The sequence below is a fragment of the Lontra canadensis genome, unplaced genomic scaffold (genome assembly GCF_010015895.1).
Source record: "Lontra canadensis isolate GAN:19392208 unplaced genomic scaffold, GSC_riverotter_1.0 scaffold152, whole genome shotgun sequence".
In the NCBI taxonomy this organism is placed as follows: domain Eukaryota; kingdom Metazoa; phylum Chordata; class Mammalia; order Carnivora; family Mustelidae; genus Lontra; species Lontra canadensis.
This window is the reverse complement of record NW_022631146.1, coordinates 458,074-478,289: the sequence shown is the minus strand read 5'-3', so window position 1 is coordinate 478,289 and position 20,216 is coordinate 458,074.

Below are 20,216 nucleotides of genomic sequence, written 5' to 3'. Positions count from 1 at the left end.
GCTGGGGACATGCGGTGGAAGGGCAACTCTCTTTTGCCCCAGATCACCTGCACCTGCCACTCCTACTGTGTGTGCGGTCTTGGCCGTCAGGATGGCTCCCGTTTCTCACACCCAGTATGGCAGGGCATCTCCCAAACTCTGCGTGAACATTGCCCTTTCCAATGGTTTCTGCAGCTGCCACTTGGTTTCCACGTCTGCCTGCCTCCACCAGCCCCGGTGCTCTGTCTGTCACACAGCAGGCTGCACTGCCTTCATAGAACCTTCCAGCAGCCCCATCTCACTTGGAGTTGAGCTCGTGCGCCTGGGGCCCCTGCTCACCCACCTGTCTCCTGGGCCCCTCAGGTGACCCACAGTAGGTACACCCTGCCCGTGAACATAGCCCTGGCTCTTCTCCCAGTGTGGCTGACCCTACTCCTTCCAGGATGTGCTCCAACACCTCCTCTCTCAGCCCCGGTGTGGGGACCCACCCCCGTCTGTTTAAGGCTTCCTCAGTCCAGCAGATGAAGCAGTAGACGTGCGCATAGCAGGAGGCTCATTATTTTCTAGAAACCCACTTTTAAAAAGTTTTAGCCGTTGGGCCCTGTCACCCTTCATAACCACCATTCTGACACCTAGTGGGAGGAAAAACAAGTAGCATAACTCACAGAATTCTGCTCTAAACAGGTTAATCTAACCCCCCCCCCCCTTAGGTAAGTAAAGAGTTTACATACAAAAGTCACATACTTTTTGTGACATTTCTTTGAATTTTGATAAACATGCAGGTGTGTGTAACACAGCACGATTCACCATGGCGACCACCTCCTCGGCCCCAGAAGCTTCCCAGGTGACGCGCCCTCATTCAGTCCTTGCTCATGTTGCTGAGTACGGGGATGGCGTGTAAATGGAATCTTATTAAATGTGCTCGTCAAGTCTGCCCTCTGTCCTTCACTGAGGTTTTCAGACTCCGTGTTACTGTGTGGTTCGCTCCTCACAAAGCCCACATTCTGAACATCCTGAATGGATGTTTAGTTTTTTCGATTTTGTTATTATTTGCCGGTTTGGAGACATTATGAATAAAGTTATTAAAAAACATTCATTTACAAGATATTGTGTGGGTGTGTGTTTTCATTTTATCGTAGAAAGAAATCTCTTTAAAGAGCTAATAAAATAAGGGTCACTTGGCTGGGCCAGTCAGCAGAGCACGTGCCTCTCAACCTCGAGGTCATGAGTCCAAGCTTCAGGTCAGGCTTCTTAAAGTCAATTCTTTTACAAGTCTAACAAAATAGTAAAATTCTTTTGCTCTTTTTAAAAGGTGTAGACTTTCCTTTTACAAGTAAAGTAGTTTAAATGTTACTCATAGAGATGAAAATTTTGAAGGTTTAGAAGATTTTCAAGCCTTAACCATAAATAGGCTGTGTGGGGATGACGTCTCTAATATTTAGCATCAGTAAATTTGAGATTTTAAAATGTTCTTGTTGTTACATTAAAATTACTTCTGAAAGCTCATCAGTATGTGAGGGCCACTTATTTTTATAGTGAAAGTAACATAAGAAAAATGTCTACTCTAAAGATTGCATACTTAGTATTCATAGTTTCATCCCAGTCATAAAATTGTATAATTTTCAAAAAAATGACTCCACAGTTGAAGCCCGTAACTGTTCTTGTCTGAGACCAGGAGCCACCATCCAGCAGGAAACGGAAAAGGGCAGCTCTTCCATTCTATTTTCAGCTCCTTGGCCCACGTGGGGTTGATGGCAGGTGGTTCTTCTAGAAGAGCCTGACTGTGAGTTCTGATGGCTGCATGTCCATCCCTGAGCCCCACAGCTGGTGGCAGTAAGTCCTCGTAGAGGAGCCCGGATATGTGTCCTGATGGCTGCGCGTGTCCATCCCCTGGGAAGCTGGCTGGGTGCCTCTGGGCAGATTCTCCTGTAAGTTCTGCCTATGGATCGGGCTCCCCTTTGCTCATGCATGCCCACAGCCAACTCACTTCTTGTCGGGTGAGTGCATACTGCAGTTTCCCTCCTCCTTCGGTGAGGAGGCAGCTGCTTGTGGAGGCAAAGACCAGTGTGGGCGAGCTCACTAAACCTCAGTTCCGGCCCTGGTTGCTCACAGCCTGGCTCTCCCTGGCGGCATGCAGGGACCTCTGACCCGAACCAACGACCAAGAGGCTTTTGCAGGGACCTATGTGAGCCTCTGACAGCACGGAGGACAGCACCCAGGACAGCGCCACAGGCTGCGTCGTCCCAGGAGATGTGTATCAGCCATGCCCGAGGGTCCTATGGCCCAGGACCCCCGAGGACCAGCGTCCATGGCAGCTGGTGCTGTTTGCCTCCAGCCTGGAGCACTTCACTTCAGTTCTGTCTTTGGGAAAGGGGGATGGCAGAGTCCAGCCGCAGCCTTCAGAAAATGCACCTGGCCTCACGCACTTCCTGTGCTCCAGGACCACTGTTAGCTTCAGATGCTAAATCACAGTCGAGCCGGAAGTTAGAGCATCCGTGTCCGAGGTGCCCCTCACCCCGTGGAGGTGAAGATAAGCCCTGGGACGCGGAAGGTCTTCATACCCTATGTTCCTGGTCTCTGTCTCCACTGCCCTATCCCACAAGCTCACTTGGTCACACAGAATTTAAGACCATGGATCAACAAAATGGCAAATGGGTGCACAGGTGAGGCAGAGAGTAGGGTAAGGGAGACGAAGAGATAAGGATAGGAAACAGCCAAAATGTACCTGCAAAAGGGTAGACGAACCCCCCCCCCTCCCGGGGGTGACATTTCTGGGCAAGAACCATGAATATAAATCACAAGTAAAAGCACGAACAATTTTCACAATAAAACATAAATATCATGGGGTACAATGAATTCTGGTTACTAAAGCACTTTGAATTTTTAAATTCCCATCAAATTTTAGGAACTGCTTCCTGGAGAAGATGCCTACAAACTGTTGCAAAGTTCTGATAAGGCCCTGTCGAGTGTTAGAGCAGTTATTCGCCTAAATATGAGAGCGCAAGAGACCCCTCTCCCAGGGAGTATGGATGTGAGCAGACCTCCCAAGCCAGCTCTGAAGCTAGAGGGATCTCCTTTTAGCCTTGGGGAGCAGCCCTGAGAGCCTGCCTCTGCAAAGTGGACACACTTCCCTCCTTCCCTGAGCCCCAGACATGGTGCCTGCCAAAGCCTCAGTCAAAGAACTCAGGGTTCTTTGACCCACAAGGGTGGTTGGCTGTTGGCCTCTCTTCCCTGCACATCGCAATTTCCTTGGATACTTCCTGGGAACCCGGTGAGAGCCGGCCAGCTGGATGCCCATGCCCTCCACTGCTGCCACAGTCCTCCCATCCAGCTTCTGGCTAGTGTCCCTGTTCTCACCACGGACCTCTCATGACAGTGACTTAGCTCAAACAGAAGGATCTGGGGAGGCCAAAGGAAAGGTTTGGGATGGACGGAATGTACATCCTTTGTGACCAGTACATACGTTACCTAGAGATTTGACTTAAATATTGTGCCTTTTTGTCTAGGAAATAGTTCACTACTGATCTAATGCAATCATTAGATGGGCATTCCACTCCTCATGATCATATAGACTAAGAATAGAGCAGAGTCATAAATTGTGCTATCCCAGGCTTATAAGCCAGGTGAGTTCCTAAAATAACGTCCTCATGGTAACATGTCTCACCTCTGAGTAAACACGCATGAGCAAACAGGACGAGCACCGAGCTTCGCAGGTGCTCACGGAAGCCTCCGTGTGTGACCAGCACATGCGACAAAATCATGTGGAGCAGAGGCAGGTCAGCATTTAGAAAACATCCTCCAGCAGTCTAGGCTAGGACGACTTCATAGAACTGCTGTAACCAAATGAAACAAGGTGGAGTCATTCTCTAGCTGTGCATGAATTCATTCTACATGGATTACTTTATTCTTCATGCTACACGGCAATACTGGTCAGGTTAACCATGGCGTACTTCCTTCCTGGCTATTTTGGTGATTGCCCCTTAAATCCTGTTTTTAAATACAGTGATAACCACCTAAGTAACAACCACAACAAAAAACCCACAATCAATCCATCCTTACTTCAAGGTTGAAATTATCCCATGTTTTTCTTTGAGCCAAAGCCCTCCCTGCCCGTTGTTCCCCCAGCCTGGCCCCTCGCAATGCCTCAGCTGCTTTCTCTCCCGCTTCCTTCACCTGTTCTAGACCTTCCTGGGAGGGGAATCACCCAGCAGGTGCCTGGTGTCTGCCCACCTCTTTGCAAAGGGGACTGGGTTTTGCCCTGGGCATCCTTGACATGGCACTTCCCTCCTGCAATACCGAAACCCCCAAAGGATTCCAGGCATCATGGAGGTCCCTGGAGTGAATAGAGGCCCAATGTCGGGGCCGAGACCCTTGTTCCCGCGGGAACACCACGGCCTGACCCCAGACACCACACGGCTGCTTCCTCCTGGGGCCCGCACACACACCAGGGCAAGGCAGAGAGCTGGAAGACACGCCACACATGGCACATGCGTTGCTCACCACCCAAGGCCAGAGAAAGCTTTCCCTGGCCTCTGGTCCCAACTGGGCTCCAAGTCCCCAGGTCCCACAATGGCAGAGACTGAAAGCATGCAAGTCGTGGGGGTGGTGGCAGATAGGCATGCGGGGAGCATGTGTCAGCCATGCGGGACAAGGGGGAGGGGAAGGCCTCTGGCCAAGGAAACCCTAGGGGAGCAGCACGCACCCCCTCAGACCGGCAGTGGTCTGGCCTGAAGACCAGCAGCCCTGGGGAGAACGTGCAGACACGGAGGTCCAGGGCAGGTCCCCCGGAGAGAGGGGGGATGGGCACCCCTGTCTTCTGGGACCACAGTGGGCAGTACCCATCCCAGGCCGCAGGGGCACCCATCACCTAGCAGTACCCGTCCTGGGACCCAGCCCGGAAACTCTGGCGCGGTGTTTCACGCCAGAAGGGAGAGAGCAGGATGAGACCCTGGGGAGAGCTGGGAATGGAACAGCGCTCATGCCCGAGCACATGGACACCATCCCTGGTCCCAGTCCTCAGGAGAGAATGTCCTGGAGCTACTGTCCCAGTCTCGTCAGGGGCATGGGATCTGGGAAACCCCTCCTGCGACCCCCCTCCTGCCCCCCGCCGCCCGCACCTGGGACCATTCAGAATTGATTGAGGACGAGGTGGACAGGATCCAGGCTGACAGAGGGCCCAGGAGAAGGAAGGGCAGGACGGGGAGGACAGATGCACGTGGCCGGAGCCACCATGCAGGGTCTGGGCTGGGACGCCCTCAGACCTCACTCCAGCCAAGGACTCCTGATGGATGTGCCGCACTCGTGTGCATTCACGGCCTCCCTCCCGCTTTCCTTCAGTCCCTCAGTGCTTCCCTCCCTCCCTCCTGCCCTCCCTCCCTCTATCCCTTCCTCTTCTTTCCCTCCCTCCTTTCCTCCCTCTCCCCCAATCTAACTCCCTCCCCTCCTCCCTCATCCAGCAGAGGATCTGTGGTCCCAGATGGGAACTAAGCACCGGGGCTTCCTCCAGGAGCAGCCCCTACCACATGGTCCTGTCCCCATGGCACTCACAGTCACTGTGGGAGCTGACGGGGGACGGTCCTCAGGGTGAGCAGCAGGATGGGCACATCAAACCCACTCTGGAACATGGGGGCCAGCTGCACAAAGAATGGAGAGAACGAGGCTTAGCACTGCGTCCAGAAACATCGAGTCCTGAAAAGGGACACAAAGTCAGGATAGCCTCAACTTGACGCCCTGGGCATCCTCATGGCCCACCGGCCCTGATTCCCCGAAGCCACAAAGAGTGCATCAGACAGTGTTGACTGGGGGTTGGGGACACAACACAACTGTTCGGCCCCAGGGACAGCATGGGAGCCAACATCCCCAGGGCCTCTGACTTTTCCTAAGGACCTCAGAGTTCCTCTGAGCCTTACGTCGTCCTCCTTGGGAAGCTCACTCCTGTCGTCTTCCTTGTCCACTGCCTCTTCTGGGATCCCTCAGGGGCCTCCCCGACCACGGCCGCCCTCGCTAGAACTCCCCGTGCCCCGTGGCGGGACGCCCGCCAAACCGCTGGGCCCCTCACAAGCCTGGCGTGCTGTGCGAGGCCTAGGCGCTTGCTCGGGGGTCCCTAGGCATCTCCTGTGCAGTGCCCTGCATCTCCCTGCACTGGGTCGCCTCGCACCAGCCTGGGAGGCCAGCTGGTGCCCATAACACAAGCAGGGAAGCACGAGGCCAGAAGGTCCCGAGGAGCTGCTCCCAGTCCCTGTGTGTGGAGCCTGGGCCAAGGGTGCTCCCCCTGGCAGAGGAGGAGCTGGGCCCAGGGAGCCTGAGGGAGGACAGGGCACAATGAGCCCAAAGGTGGACAGGCGGCGCCGTGGGGGCCTTGACCTCAGGCCCACTGGGAGGCCACGTCCCACCCACACCACTCTGTCCCCAGGGCACAGGGTCATCAGGATGTCCAGGCTCCCAGGCTGCATTGCTGGCAGCCATTGGCTGGCATGGGAGGAGGCATGGCTGTGGCAGGAGAGAGCCCTCCGCAGAGAGGAGGGGGCAGGAGCTCCTGCAGCAGCAGGTGCACCAGGGAGGGCGGCGCACGGGCCTCTGTGGGAGAGCAGAGCCGCGCCAGCCCGAGTGCCCCAAGGCCGAGGCCAAGACCCTCTACGGCGTTTGCCACCGCACCCTCTTGTCTCCACCGACAACCCCACTGTTCTGTCTTGGCCGCTTGCTGTCTTTGGACTTGACTTTCCATACTGTCTTGCTGGAGCGGCGCCCCTGTGTGCACTAATGTCCTAAACAAGGAACAGAGAGACCAGGGGGTATCCACGACATCGCTCAGCTGGTGAGGGGCCAGGCGACCACGATGCCCCAGCTCCCCGCTCTGGTTCAGCCTGGAGTCCTGCCCCGGCTTCCTCGTTAGTAGGAACCCCCAGCACCACGAGGGTGTGCCCCACTTGCCACGCCAGGCTCTCCACCCATGGCCCCCTCTCCTGCCCTCCCTGCATCTCCTTGGCAGAGAGCAAGGACAAAGACGTGGACGGTCCAGCATGGTAGGACTCCAGCCCCGATGGCGGATGGGGGCTCCGAGGATGGGGTCATCCCCAGCTGCGCTTGCGGGAGCCCAGAGCCCGAGGGCACAAGGCCTTCCTCTGCCCAAGAAGCTCTCCCATGGGGTGTGTGGGTCCTCCAGGCTCTGAGCAGGAAACGGAGCTGCACACAACCGTCCTGGGAAGGAAGGACGGGCCTGGGATCGCCAGCCCAGGGGGCACAAGGCTCCTCCTTCCTGGCGGCCCTCCCTTTGGGCTGGTTCACCTTCCCATGAGCAGGAATGGCCAGGCCCTGGCGTATCTCGGTCCCAACCCTGGACGCACACCACACACACCCTGGCCGGTGCCGGGTCCGGAACCCTGTTCCCATTGGGCCCCGTGCACGCCCACACCCCACGCACAGACACACCCCCACGCACGCAGCCCACCAGACCCCTGGCCCTTCCTGGGAAGCATGCTCTCTGACGGTCTCGATGTTCATGAAACCCCCCCGTCACTCCTTTCCAGGAACATGCCAACGGCATCCCCGTGAGACCCCTCCAGGCATGGACCACGTTGCTGAAACACACGCTAAGGACACCCCGTGTCGGAGAGGCAGTGGACCCACGGGAACTCACGCCCAGCTGTGAGTGGGAAACTGGGAGTCTCCTCGGTAGGCTCTCCCGGGATGGACACACGCTGACTCCATGACCGCTGCCCACCCCATTGCACACACGGGTGCACGCCCAACACCGACGGGCACCTGCATGCGGGAAGGGCTCAGTGTGGTGTCCCGCTGCCGTCAGCACCTCGGAAACAAGCAGATAGATGTGTGGGTGCCACTGTATGGACGCAGCATGGGGTGAGGGTGAGCAGGGAGCAGCTGGGGGAGGGGGCCCTTGGGGGCTCTTGTGTGAGGAGGAAGTCGGGGAAGAGGTCCCCAGGAAGTGGTGACCTAACTTCCCTGACCACAGAGCCCAACAGAATTGGAACCCACGTCACTAGGCACCCACATTCCAGGGACGTCGCCCTGCGCAGCTCATTGCTTTGGACATCGTCCAACTAACACCATGTTCGCATGTTGCCTCCCCAACGTGGGACGGTGCAGATGGAGGACAGCGCGCCCGGCTAACCATTCCCCTTGCTCCGGAGGTCGTTTCTGGGCTGCCCGACGTCTCTGGCCATTTGGCCGAAAGGAAAGAAAGGTGACACCGGGAGGCCAGAGCCAGGCCCCCAGCCCCACACGCTCTCATCGACATGTGCAGCCCAGGGTCCCCTAACCCCCTCTCTTTGTGTGCATGCATGTGTATAGAAGGAGGGCTCACGTGGGGTGGGGCCTTTCTGAGCAGGAGTAGGTGGATGAGTGTTCAGATGCCCGATGGGCAGGTCATGGTCAAGGTCAAGGCTGGCTGGGTGGGACAGGCTGTGGGGAATGCCAGCTCCTGGCCAGGGCTGATCCTGAGAGCCCTGCAGGGGTGGGTCTCTGGAACCGGTGCAGGGCTGTGCATGCACAGGTATGTGTCTCATGGGGGACTGGGCACAAGGACGGTGGGGTCGGCCGGGCGGGGCTGTGATGCCTCCGGGCTGGCGACCAGACCCTGCCTTTGCAGAAGGCCACGGATGAGGAGAAGGTGCAGAAGACTCCTCTCTGACCCAGGAGTCCGCAGGCCCAGGAAAGGCTTCCGAACCTCCCAGGCCACCTGCGGAAGCCAAGCCCGAGGGTGGAAAGGCTGGGGCTGAGTGCCTGGGCGTGGGTGGGGATAGGTCGGTGCTGGGCCCAAAGGGAAGAGCCCCACAGGCTGTTGTGGGGCCAGCAGCAAGGACTGGGCTCCGAGCACCCAGCGGGTGCACCGCACTTGGGGAGCTGTCCCGCTGAGGGTTCTTTACTGGCTGTGGCTTCTCTGGGAGAAGGACCCCGCCTAAGTCCCATCTGCACCAAGGCACACACTGAGGCAGGCAAGTGGGGGACATTCTCTCCTCTCACAGATGCTCGATCCAAGGAGCTCAGGCCAGTCCCCACATCAGCAGGAGCTGGGGATTGGGGGACAGTGCCTGCCACCACCTCAGCCGCGGACCAGCAGCCAGCAGGGGACCAGGAACTAGGCCACAGACAGCCTGACGCTGCCCAGGAAGAGCTGGTGTCTGCTCCTGCTCCAGCTCCTCTAATGATCCTGCCCCTTCCCCTGTCCCTGCCTGGGCCCCTCATCCTGCCACATGCCCCGCTCCTGCCCTGGATCCTGCACCGGCCAGCACCACTGCCCCAGACCCAGCTCTAAGGCCTGCCGCTGCCCCTGCCACGTCCCCTTCCCCTGCCTTGGCCACTGCCCCTTCCCCCGCCTGCAGCCGTCTTACTGCCCCACACACAGCCCCTGCACCTGCTCCTGCCCTTTCCCCTGCCCCAGCCCCTGCAAGGACTGATTCCCCTTGCCTGGCCCCTACCCCTTTGCCTGTCCCTGTGACAGCTGCTGCCCCTTCCCCTGCCCGTGCCTCTGCCCTTCTTCTTGCCCCACACCCAGCTCTTGTCCCTGATCCTGTACCTTTGCCTGCCCCAACCGAGGCCATGGACACCGCCCCTGTCCCCGCCTGGGCCCCTGATCTTGACACAGTCCCAGCTCCTGCCCTGGATCCTGCGCCAGCCATCACCAGGACCCCTGCCCCAGCTCCAGCCCCTTCCACTGCCCCTGCCCCACCTCCTGCCCCTCCTTTCTCCTGCTGGGGAATGTCTCTGGCCAAGGAAACCCTATGGAAGCAGCAGGGGTCCCTCTCACACCAGCATGTGTCTGGCCTAGCGACCAGCAGCCTTGAGCAGAACGTGTAGACACGGAAGTCTAGTGCAGGTCCCCCGATGGAAGGGTGATGGCACCCCTGCCTGGGACAACAGTGGGCAGCATCTTTCAGAGGCCACAGTTGCTCACTTCACCTAGCAGTATTCATCCTGGGATTCACCCCAGAAACAGTGGTGCAGTTTTTCAAAGATATATTTTCAGGGGTGCTCAGCCCAGTGGTGTTGAAGAGAGCATTGAATGATACAGCGCTAATGCCCAAGAAGACGGACCCGATCCACTGCAACCCCATGAACACTGCTGCCCACCACCACCCCTTCCACTTCCTTTCCTTCTGGGATCCACACCCTTAAGGACAGCCTCTGGCCAGAATTTCCTCCATCTACCCTGGTGATATGTGCAAACACATACCTGTCCTCCCATATCCTCCTTCCGGGACTGAGAATAGTTGTCACTGGACAAGGGCTTATGGAGATGAACTGTGTCTGCTGATCCCCAAGACGTCCTTTTGTCCTTAGGTCCCTGGTTAAAAATAAATAAATAAATAAATAAATAAATAAAAAACATTGCTTGTCAATGAGACTTGTCTCCTTTTCTTCAATATCTTGGCTACTTCAGCCTTTGTTGGTAACTGTGCGTGGGGCCCCTTCTGCGAAGAGGGTGGAGATGCCTCAGGCACTGGAGTGGGCTTTGGGTGCCTGGCTGCTCCTGTAGCCGTGTCTGCCAGCGAGTGTTTACCAGCCCTGGGCCGGCGGCCAGTTCTGAAACTTGACATGGTGCTGAAGCAGGAGGAGGAGAGAAGGTCACCAGTCTGACCTCCTGTCCCTGTGCCTTCTCAAAGGGAACAGCCCACGGCCTTCTGGAGCAGTGTCGAGACGCCTCCACAACTGGCTCCTGCTCTCGGGCTCTGACCCGGATGCCGGTGCCAGAGCCAGACTGGCTGCGAGAACGGGTGTGCACCTGGCTTTCCTCAGGAATGAATGCTGGCGCTTGACTTCCCTCGGGGTTTCCGTGGGATGGAGCCAGTGTGGCTCTAGGCTGTGGGGTCCCTGGCTCAGCCTCTTGGGCTGCTTCCATGGCTGGCTGGAGTCCCATGCTGGGGCAAGTTCTAGGGTGTTATAGGGTACTACATCTCGGCTGCTGGCAGAGTTTGCAGACCCTTTTCCTTGGGGTCAGCCTGAGCGGGTCACAAGCCTTCATGCTTGATATCCTCATGGGGAGGTCAGGGTCCCAGCCCCAGGACACTGGATGACAGACACTATCACCACATGGGCACAATCTCACCATTTTTGCTCCCATGCATTTCTTATCAAGTGGAGGAATGCACCTAAAACTCTGGAATTTGGATTTCTCTTTAAAATCAAGACTGGTGTGGTGCCTCTGGGGCCCAGTCAGTGAAGCCTCTGCCTTCACCTCGGGTCCTGAACTCAAAGTCCTGGGATCCAGTCTGGCATCAGGTTCCCTGCACAGTGGGGAATTGGCTTCTCTCTCTGACCCCTCCCCCATATCATTCCTGCCCTCTAAATTCAATAAAGAACATCTGTTAGAAGGAAGGAAGGAAGGAAGGAAGGAAGGAAGGAAGGAAAGAAAGAAAGAAAGAAAGAAAGAAAGAAAGAAAGAAAGAAAGAAAGAAAGAAGGAAAGAAAGAAAGAGGAAGGGAGGAAGGAAGGAAGGAAGGAAGGAGAAAAATAACACAATAAAAAAAAAATGTGTGGCCAGTGGGAGCTGGCCCTCCCAGGTCACACCACTGTTGGGAGCAGAGTAAGGACTAGTCTGCTCACTCCTCACGGTCTCTACTTGGCCTTCAGGCCTCCTTCTCAGGACACATCGTGCGCCTTGGAATGCAGGAACCCTGTTCAGAGAGGATTCTCTGGGCCTGAGCCCGGCAGCACCACAAGAAAGGCACCCTTGGCAGGCGGTGCTTCTGGACTGAAGGTGTTCTGTGCCCTTGACCATGTGTGGACTCCTGGGAGGCCCTCTGTCCCACTCGACAAGGGTCTGCCTGTAGCATGGCTCTGGGTCCTTGCATGGCCCCTGTCCCACGCAAAAAGTGGGGGTGAGACAAGGAATGCAGGGGCCAGGGATGGCCATGCCCTCTCCCAGAGGGGCTCAGGTGATCTGGACCCAGCAGTGCCATCGGCTCCCCCAGGGGCATGGGGCAAAGGACGGTTTGCCTCAGGTTCTGTGGACCATGCACGGGACCTCCAACGTGCACGCAGCCATCAGGAACCCAGACTGAACCCAGCTCTCTGTCCTCCAAGAGAGGACAATGGTTGCACCCAGGCCTCGCGGCCTCTGTGGGTGGACAGTGTGGGTGTCACTGTGTAGAAGGGGCATGAGGTCAAGGGTGAGGATTGAGCAGCTGGGGGAGGGGACCCCTGGGGGCTGTGGTGTGAGGAGAAAATCGGGTAAGGGGTCCCCCAGGAAGTGGTGACCTCACGTCCCTGACCACGAAACCCAACGGAAATGGAACATGTGTAACCAGGCACCCACATTCCAGGGACAGCCCCCTACCCAGCTCATTTCTTGGGAGATCCTCAAAGATGTTCACCTGTTGCATCCCCAAATCGGGAGGCTGCAGGCGGATGGCAGCGCGCCATTTAAACACTTGCCCTAGCTCAGGAGGTCATCTCAGGGCTGCCAGAAGCCTCTGGCCATTTGGGAGGAGAGAGAGACAGGTGATACCGGGAGGCCAGAACTGCCCACCCAGCTCCACATGGCTCTGAACAACCTGTGCAGCACTGGGTCCCCTCACCGTGTGTGTGGCGTGTGCATGTGCATGTGTGTGTGTGTGTGTGTGTGAGTGCGTGTGAGAATGTGTGTGTGAGAATGTGTGTGTGTGTGTGAGTGTGGGTGTGAGCGTGCGTGTGCATGCATATGTGTGGAAGGAGGGCTCATGTGGGGGTGGGGCCTTCCTGAGCAGGAGCAGATTGAAGAGGGGTCAAATGTCCAGTGGTCAGGCCACGATCAAGGTCAAGGTGGGCTGGGTGGGACGGGGTGCAGGGGATGAAAGCTTCTGCCCAGGGCTGATCCCCAGAGCCTGCAGGTGTGGGTCCCTGTCCTGGGAGCAGGGGTGTGCACATATAGGTCAGGGTCTGATGATGGAGCAGCAGGGGACTGCTAGGAGGAGAGTGGGGTCTGCCGGATGGAGCTATGATGCCTTGAGGCCGGCTACTGGTCCCTCTCCTTGCAGAAGGCCACAGATGAGCAGAGAAGACTGGAGGACATGACCTCCTCCCTGACACAGGAGTCCGCAGTCCCAGGAAAGGCTTTAAAACCTCCCAGCCCACCTGAGGAAGCAGACCCAGAGGGTGAGAAGCCCAGAGCTGGGTGTCTGGGGGCATGTGGGAATGGGTAGGGGCTGGGCTCCACAGGGAGGAGCCCCACAGGCTGGTGTGGGGACAGGAGCATGGACTGGGCTCAGAGCCCCCAGCGGGTGGACTATGGTCAGGGAGACGTCCCGCTGAAGGTTTTTTCTTGGCTGCGGCTTCTCTGGGAGGCGCCAGGTTGGGTCCTGTCTACGCCAAAGGCACAGGGAGAAGCACACAAGCACGTGACCTTCTCTCCTCTCACAGCCGCTCCATCCCAGGATCTCAGGCTGGCCCCAACATCATCAGGAGCCACCGAGTGGGGAACAGTGCCTGCCACCACCTCAGCAGGAGACCAGCAGCCAGCACATAACCAGGAACCAGGCCAGGGAGAGCTTGACTCTGCCCAGGAAGAGCTGGTGCCTGCTCCTGTCCCAGCCACTGCTCCAGACCCACCAACTCTTGTGATCCTGCCCCTTACCCTGCCCTGCCTGTCTCCTTTCCTGCCACAGGTGCAGCTCCTGTGCTAGATCCTGCACCAGCCATTGCCACTGAGCCTGACCCAGCTCGAAACCCTACCCCTGCAACTTCCCCCTCCACTTCCCCTGCCCATGTCACAGCCATTGCACCTTCCCATGCATGCCCCCCTGTTATTGGCCCAGTCCCAGCCTCTGCCCCTGCTCCAGGCTTCTCCCCTGCTCCAGCCCATGCAAGGACCGATTCCCCTTCCCCTGCCCCTGCTCCTGCCTGTGCCTGTGCGCCGGGTACTGTCCCAGATGCAGCTCCTGTCCCTGATCCTGCCCCTTCATCTGCCCCAACCGAGGCCACTGCCCCTTCCCCTGTCCCTGCCTGTGCCCACGTTCCTCATCCAGACCCAGCCCCTGCCCCTGCTCTTGCCCATTCCCCTGCCCCTTATACTGTCCTTGCCAGGCCCCCTACCCCTTCCCCTGCCCCTGCCTGTGCCACTGTCACTTTATCAGACCCTGCCCTTGCCTCTGCTCCTAACCCTTGCCTTCCCCCTACAGGACTGCTGCACCTTCCCCTGACCCTGCCAGGGCTCCTGCCCCTTGCCCTGCCCCAGACTCAGTCTCTGCCCCTTCCTCTGCCCCTGATTGTGCCCTTGTTGCTGCAGCAGACCCAGTTCCTACACTGGATCTGCTCCTGCCCCCTTTCCCTGCCATTGCCTCTGCCCCTATTCCTGCTCCACACCCATGTCCAGCCCCTGTTCCTGCCCCTGCCCCTTCTGCCAGAACCACTGCACCTTCCCATGTTCCTCCTTGTGTCCCTGTCCCGGCTCAAGACCCAGCCCATCCCCTTGCTCCTGCCCTTCCTCCTGCCCCTTCCCTTGTCCCTCCAAGGGCCCCTGGCTCTTCCCTTGCCCGTAACAGGGCCACTGAGTCTTCACCTGTCCCTTCCTGTGGCCCTGTTCCTGCCCCTGACACACATCCTGCACCTGCACCTGCTCCTCCCCCTTCCCCTGCTCCTGTCTGTGTCCCTGTTCCTGCTCCAGTCCCCACATCTTCCCTTCCCCAGGCCCCTTCCCCTGCCCCGACAAGGAACATAGCCCCTTCCTTTGCCCATTGCAAGGCCACTGACCCTTGCCCTGCCTCTGCCTGCACTCCTGTTCCTGTCCCTGACCCAGCTCCAGCCCTGCATCCTGCGCTGGCCACCCCTGCTGACCCTGTCCTTCCCCTTGCTCCTGCTCCTGCCCCTGTCCCAGCTCTTGCATCTGGCCATGCTCCTGACTCGGCCCCTGTCCCCACCCCTGCCCCTACACCTGCTCCTGCATGGCTACCAGAGCCCCAACCAGAGCCCCCTGCTCTGCGGGGAGAGCTCCCTGGTGGGTTACCCACAGTTGCATGCCCCGACCCAGATGTTCCGCCACCATGGTTCATCCCCTCCCCCTGTGTTCTTTCTCTCTGGTACATAGTCACTCTGATAGCAGCTGTCCATGTCCTCTATGCTCTCTACTATCTATTTTAAATAAAATTCATTCTTTTCCATTGAACTTGTGCTGATCACTAAGTGCATCCCTGGCACCCTCTCCTCACAGCACAGAACATCACTAGGGAACATCTCCTTCCCCAAAGGAGACCCTGAGCCCAAGCCCTCCCTGACCATTTCTCCTCTAGGCTGGCCCATCACAACCCCTAAGCTGCTTTCCCTCTCTGTTCCTTCACCTGTTCTGGAGGTTTCTGTAAGTGGGATCACACAGGAGGTGCCTTGATTCCTGCCCACCAATTCAAGGGGGACTGGTTTTTTTTTTTTCCTTTTTTTTTCTCTTGTTTCTTTGACATAGAATTTCCCTTATGCCACCCTGAAACCCCCAATGGATTACAGATGAGATGGAATCATAGAGGCTCCTTTAGTGAATATGCACCAAATCTTAGGGCTGAGACCCTTGTTCCTGCTGGGATACCACAGCCTGATCCCAGTCAGGACATGGCTGCTTCCTCCTGGGGCCCGCACACACACCAGGGCAAGGCAGAGAGCTAGAAGACACACCACACATGGCACATGCATCACTCACAACCCAAGGCCAGAGAAAGCTTTCCCTGGTTGCTGGTACCAACCAGGCTCCAAATTACTGTGTCCCACAAGGACACAGACTGAAAGCATGCAAGGTGGGATAGGGCTGGGGATAGGCACACGGGGAGTATGTGTTAGCGATGTGGAACCTCCCAGGGAAGGACTCTGGCAAGGGAAACCCTGTGGAGGCCCCTGCCATGAGCTATGGGCAGCCGTGCTATTCCAGGTGTGGGCTGGAGGTTTCCCATCCACAGCTGTTTGCCGAGCTCCAACTGTGGGCCTTCACTGTCAAGAGAGGGGGCAAAAGAAGCGTGCAACCCCACAGCACTGGTGCCCAGGGCAGTGCAGAGACCACCCAGGACCCCGGGGGAAACTAGCAGAGACCCTGAAGTGTAATTGCTGGATTGTGAAGTTATTCTCTGTTCAGAATTGCACCTGGATTGCCTTTGGGTTTCTGTCCCTGTCAGACAAACCCATTTCTGCTATATTCATGTACATTCTGACTCATTTTTTTGAAGCATAGTTGACACACAATATTTTGTTAACATCAGGTGAATATTATAATGATTGGGCAACTTTTTACCTTATACTATCATGACCACAGGTATAGCTACCATCTGTCACCAGATAAAGCATTACAATACCATTGACCATATACCCTATGCTGTGCCCTTCATTCCCGAGACTTAATCATCCCACAACAGGAAGTCTATGTGTCCTACGTGCCTTCACCCATTTCTCCCATGCCCCCTTGCTACCCCTCTGAGAACTATCGTTTGTTCTCTATATTTACATTCCGATTTTGCTTTTTTGTTTGGTTGTTTATTCATTTGTTTTGCTTTTCAGAATCAATACAGCAGTGAAGTCCTATAGTATTTGTCTTTCTCAGTCTTACCTATTTCATTTAAGTGTAGAGCCTCTGGGTCCATCCATGTTCCAAATGGCAAAAAATCTCATCCTTTTTTTATGGCTAATTTTCCATTGTGAATATATACCAATTTCTCTTTTTGCACTTAACTATTTGTTTTACATAATAAGATTTATTAAATTTCAATTGATGAACTAACTGAGGGTTTTGGAGAGGAGGGGGTTTGGGAGGTTGTGTGAGCCTTGTGGTGGGTACTGTGGAGAGCATGTATTGCATCGAGCACTGGGGATGGTGCATACACAATGAACTCTGGAACACTGAAAAGAAATTTTAAAAATAAATGAAAATTTTTAAGAAATCATGTTGTTTTGGGAAAAGTAATAATGTAATGAAGTGTTTATTATATAGTAAGTATAAAACATTTTGAAGACAAAAAAATATTCAATTGAAAAGAAAATCCAAAAGGGAAAAAAAAATCACCCTATGCTCACTTCTATGTACAGTGTGGACATTTGCAGAGGGCTTACATTAGAAAACATTGTTTCTTGGGCAAGAGGGCTGCTGAGTAGGGAAGTCATTTAATCTGGTTCCTCAAATTTAGCTGGATGTCTATCAAGCCATTCTGAACACACACAAATTCAGCCTGAGATGGAAGATTTATCTGGATCTCCACAATCAGAGAATTAGGTGTGGAAAGTGGAGTCTTCTGGGAAAATGACTGAAGATAAATGGAAGGTTGGGGTGCCCCATAAGCTGGCCACCAGAAAGTGATATAACACAGGAGAATAAAAATGGAGACATTGGAAATCTGCTTTAGTTAGAGACACCCCCATTGGAAAGAGCACAGGGGACAAGTAGGGCAGAACTCTAGTGCAATCATTGTGGTCTCAGGATTCCAGGAGTTTCAGAAGGAAAGGGGGAGCCCAAACCGATAGAGTCCCCAGGCAGTGGAGCCGGGAGACTGGTTATGGTCACTGAGCCCAGAGCAGACTTTCAGTTCCAGACCCCATAAACTATTAGCCGAGTTGGTAGTGACACTACCCTCTGCCTGACCACCCAGAAAAGACTAGAAATTGTGAACTGTCTAACATCCTATGGGACGTTAGTGCCTGTAACAGGGACAAACCTCAAGCAGTGTAGCCCACGAGGAGATGCTGGAGTGCCCCCCTCATTGTAACCTAGGAACTGCATAGGAAGGGTACAGGTGTGAGCCCACAGCCACTAGCAATTGCAAAACCACAAATCTCAAAGACCTTCACTGCTCCCTGTGACACCTCTGATGGACAAAGATTGACCTGCAGGATTTATTGCAAAAATGGGGAGAGACTGTGTGGCTGCTGCTCTGGGCTGGGGATTTCGGCACTGCTATGTTTACTCTGAAGCTCTAAAGAGAAGCAGAAAGATGCCACAGAAAAATAGCTGAGCAGCCAATCAGCTCATATTAAGCCCATCCATCTAACAAGGGGTAGGCAACTCCACCAAGGCAAAGACACCTGAGAAGCCAAGCATCAGACCCCTCTTCCAGAAGACAGACAGGAAGCACAGATGAATGATAAGCTTATATCCCACAGACCTATAAAACTCCAGCACCAGGGGAAAATAATAAAGGGAGCTCTAGGTGATCCCTCAGGACTCACTTATACTTCAGGCTATAATTTTACATTTTTGTTCAGTTTCTTTTCTTATTCATTTTTTTCTTTTTTTTAACCCTGATCCCATTTAAAATAGATTCATATTTCCCAGCCTATGTTTTGAAGTCTCTTCTTACCTTTTATTTTCTTTTATCATTACAGTTTATAGGTTTATACCCTACACTACCCTATTTTTCACCCAATTCAATTTTATTGTGCTATACATGTAAGTTCTGACTTTTTTTTTAGGAGAAATATACAATTTTATTTACAAGTAGACATATTCCAGTTTTCTCTTTTATATGATAACAAATACCCATCAATCGTATATGCTTTCATGAAGATATTTCTCTACCATTCTGTTCCAAAATACAGGGTATTTTATTTACTTTTTAAATTTAAATTCAATTAGCCAATATATGTACATCATCAGTTTCTGATGTAGTGTTCAATGACTGCATATGACACCCAGTGCTCATCACATCATGTGCCATCCTTAATGCATGGTATCTTAACAGTATGTGAAAAAGTAACCAGTTATCAAAAGAGAGTTAAAATAAGCAAAAGAAATTTAGAAATTGATTGTTCGAAATTATTTCCATAGTTATTGTTAATGAAGATTATATAAGCTCAATAATTACAAAAATGCTCGTCCACCCATTTGGAAAACTTAGAATTATTATCATCTCTATTAAAATATTCCAGATAAAAACTTTCTGTGCACTTTAAAAATGTTTATATAAAAATAAAAGTTTAGGCAGCAGATTAACATTAAAGCAGACAGAATTGTAGTAATTCAATATCAAAAACAAATTCAAATAGGACAGAAGAATATTCTCACTTTCATTGCTTTTGATGTGAGCAACATGCATTGTGAAGCATTAGTTTTGAACTATGAAGACCCTTCTAAGTACCAAGTTCAGAGAGGCTTAGGATAGACTTTCATATAACTTATCACATAATAAACTGATATTTGCAAATATAGTAATATATGTTTTATGAAATTGCATCTTATAGTGGTACCATTAACATTAAAATTAATTTATATCATACAGTAGTGTTATAAAATACATTGATTCTCTTAACTAATGTCCTTGCTTAATTTCTATTTTTCTATTAACATGTTTAAATATTCTGTACTATAGTGAAAATATAATTTATAAACAAATATACATTTACTGTGAAATTGGTTTTGTTTGTTTTTTTTTTACTAGTAGAGTATATGATAAAGAATAATAATAATAAGCAAAAAATTTTACAAATTAATTATCTGAAATGACTGCCATGACCTCGATTTACGAAACAAAAAAAATTCTATATTATTTAAGGATATAGTGGTTAGTGATTCAATATCTCTAAGAGTTATAGGTCAATTCCCATTTTTTTATTTTATTTTTTATAAAGATATAATATATTTTTTCCCCAGGGGTACAGGTCTGTGAATCGCCAGGTTTACACACTTCACAGCACTCAGCATAGCACATACCCTACCCAATGTCCATAACCCCACCCCCCCAACCCCCCACCCCCCAGCAACCCTCAGTTTGTTTTGTGAGATTAAGAGTCACTTATGGTTTATCTCACTCCCAATCCCATCTTGCTTCATTTACTCTTCTCCTACCCCCTTAACCCCCCATGTTGCATCTCCTCTCCCTCATATCAGGGAGATCATGATAGTTGTCTTTCTCTGATTGACTTATTTTGCTAAGCATGATACCCTCTAGTTCCATCCACATCGTCAAAAATGGCAAGATTTCATTTCTTTTGATGGCTGCATAGTATTCCATTGTGTATATATACCACATCTTCTTTATCCATTCGTCTAGGTTCTTTCCATAGTTTGGCTATTGTAGACATTGCTGCTATAAACATCAGGGTGCACGTGCCCCTTCGGATCACTACGTTTGTATCTTTAGGGTAAATACCCAGCAGTGCAATTGCTGGGTCATAGGGTAGTTCTATTTTCAACATTTTGAGGAACCTCCATGCTGTTTTCCAGAGTGGCTGCACCAGCTTGCATTCCCACCAACAGTGTAGGAGGGTTCCCCTTTCTCCACATCCTCGCCAGCATCTGTCATTTCTGGACTTGTTAATTTTAGCCATTCTGACTGGTGTGAGGT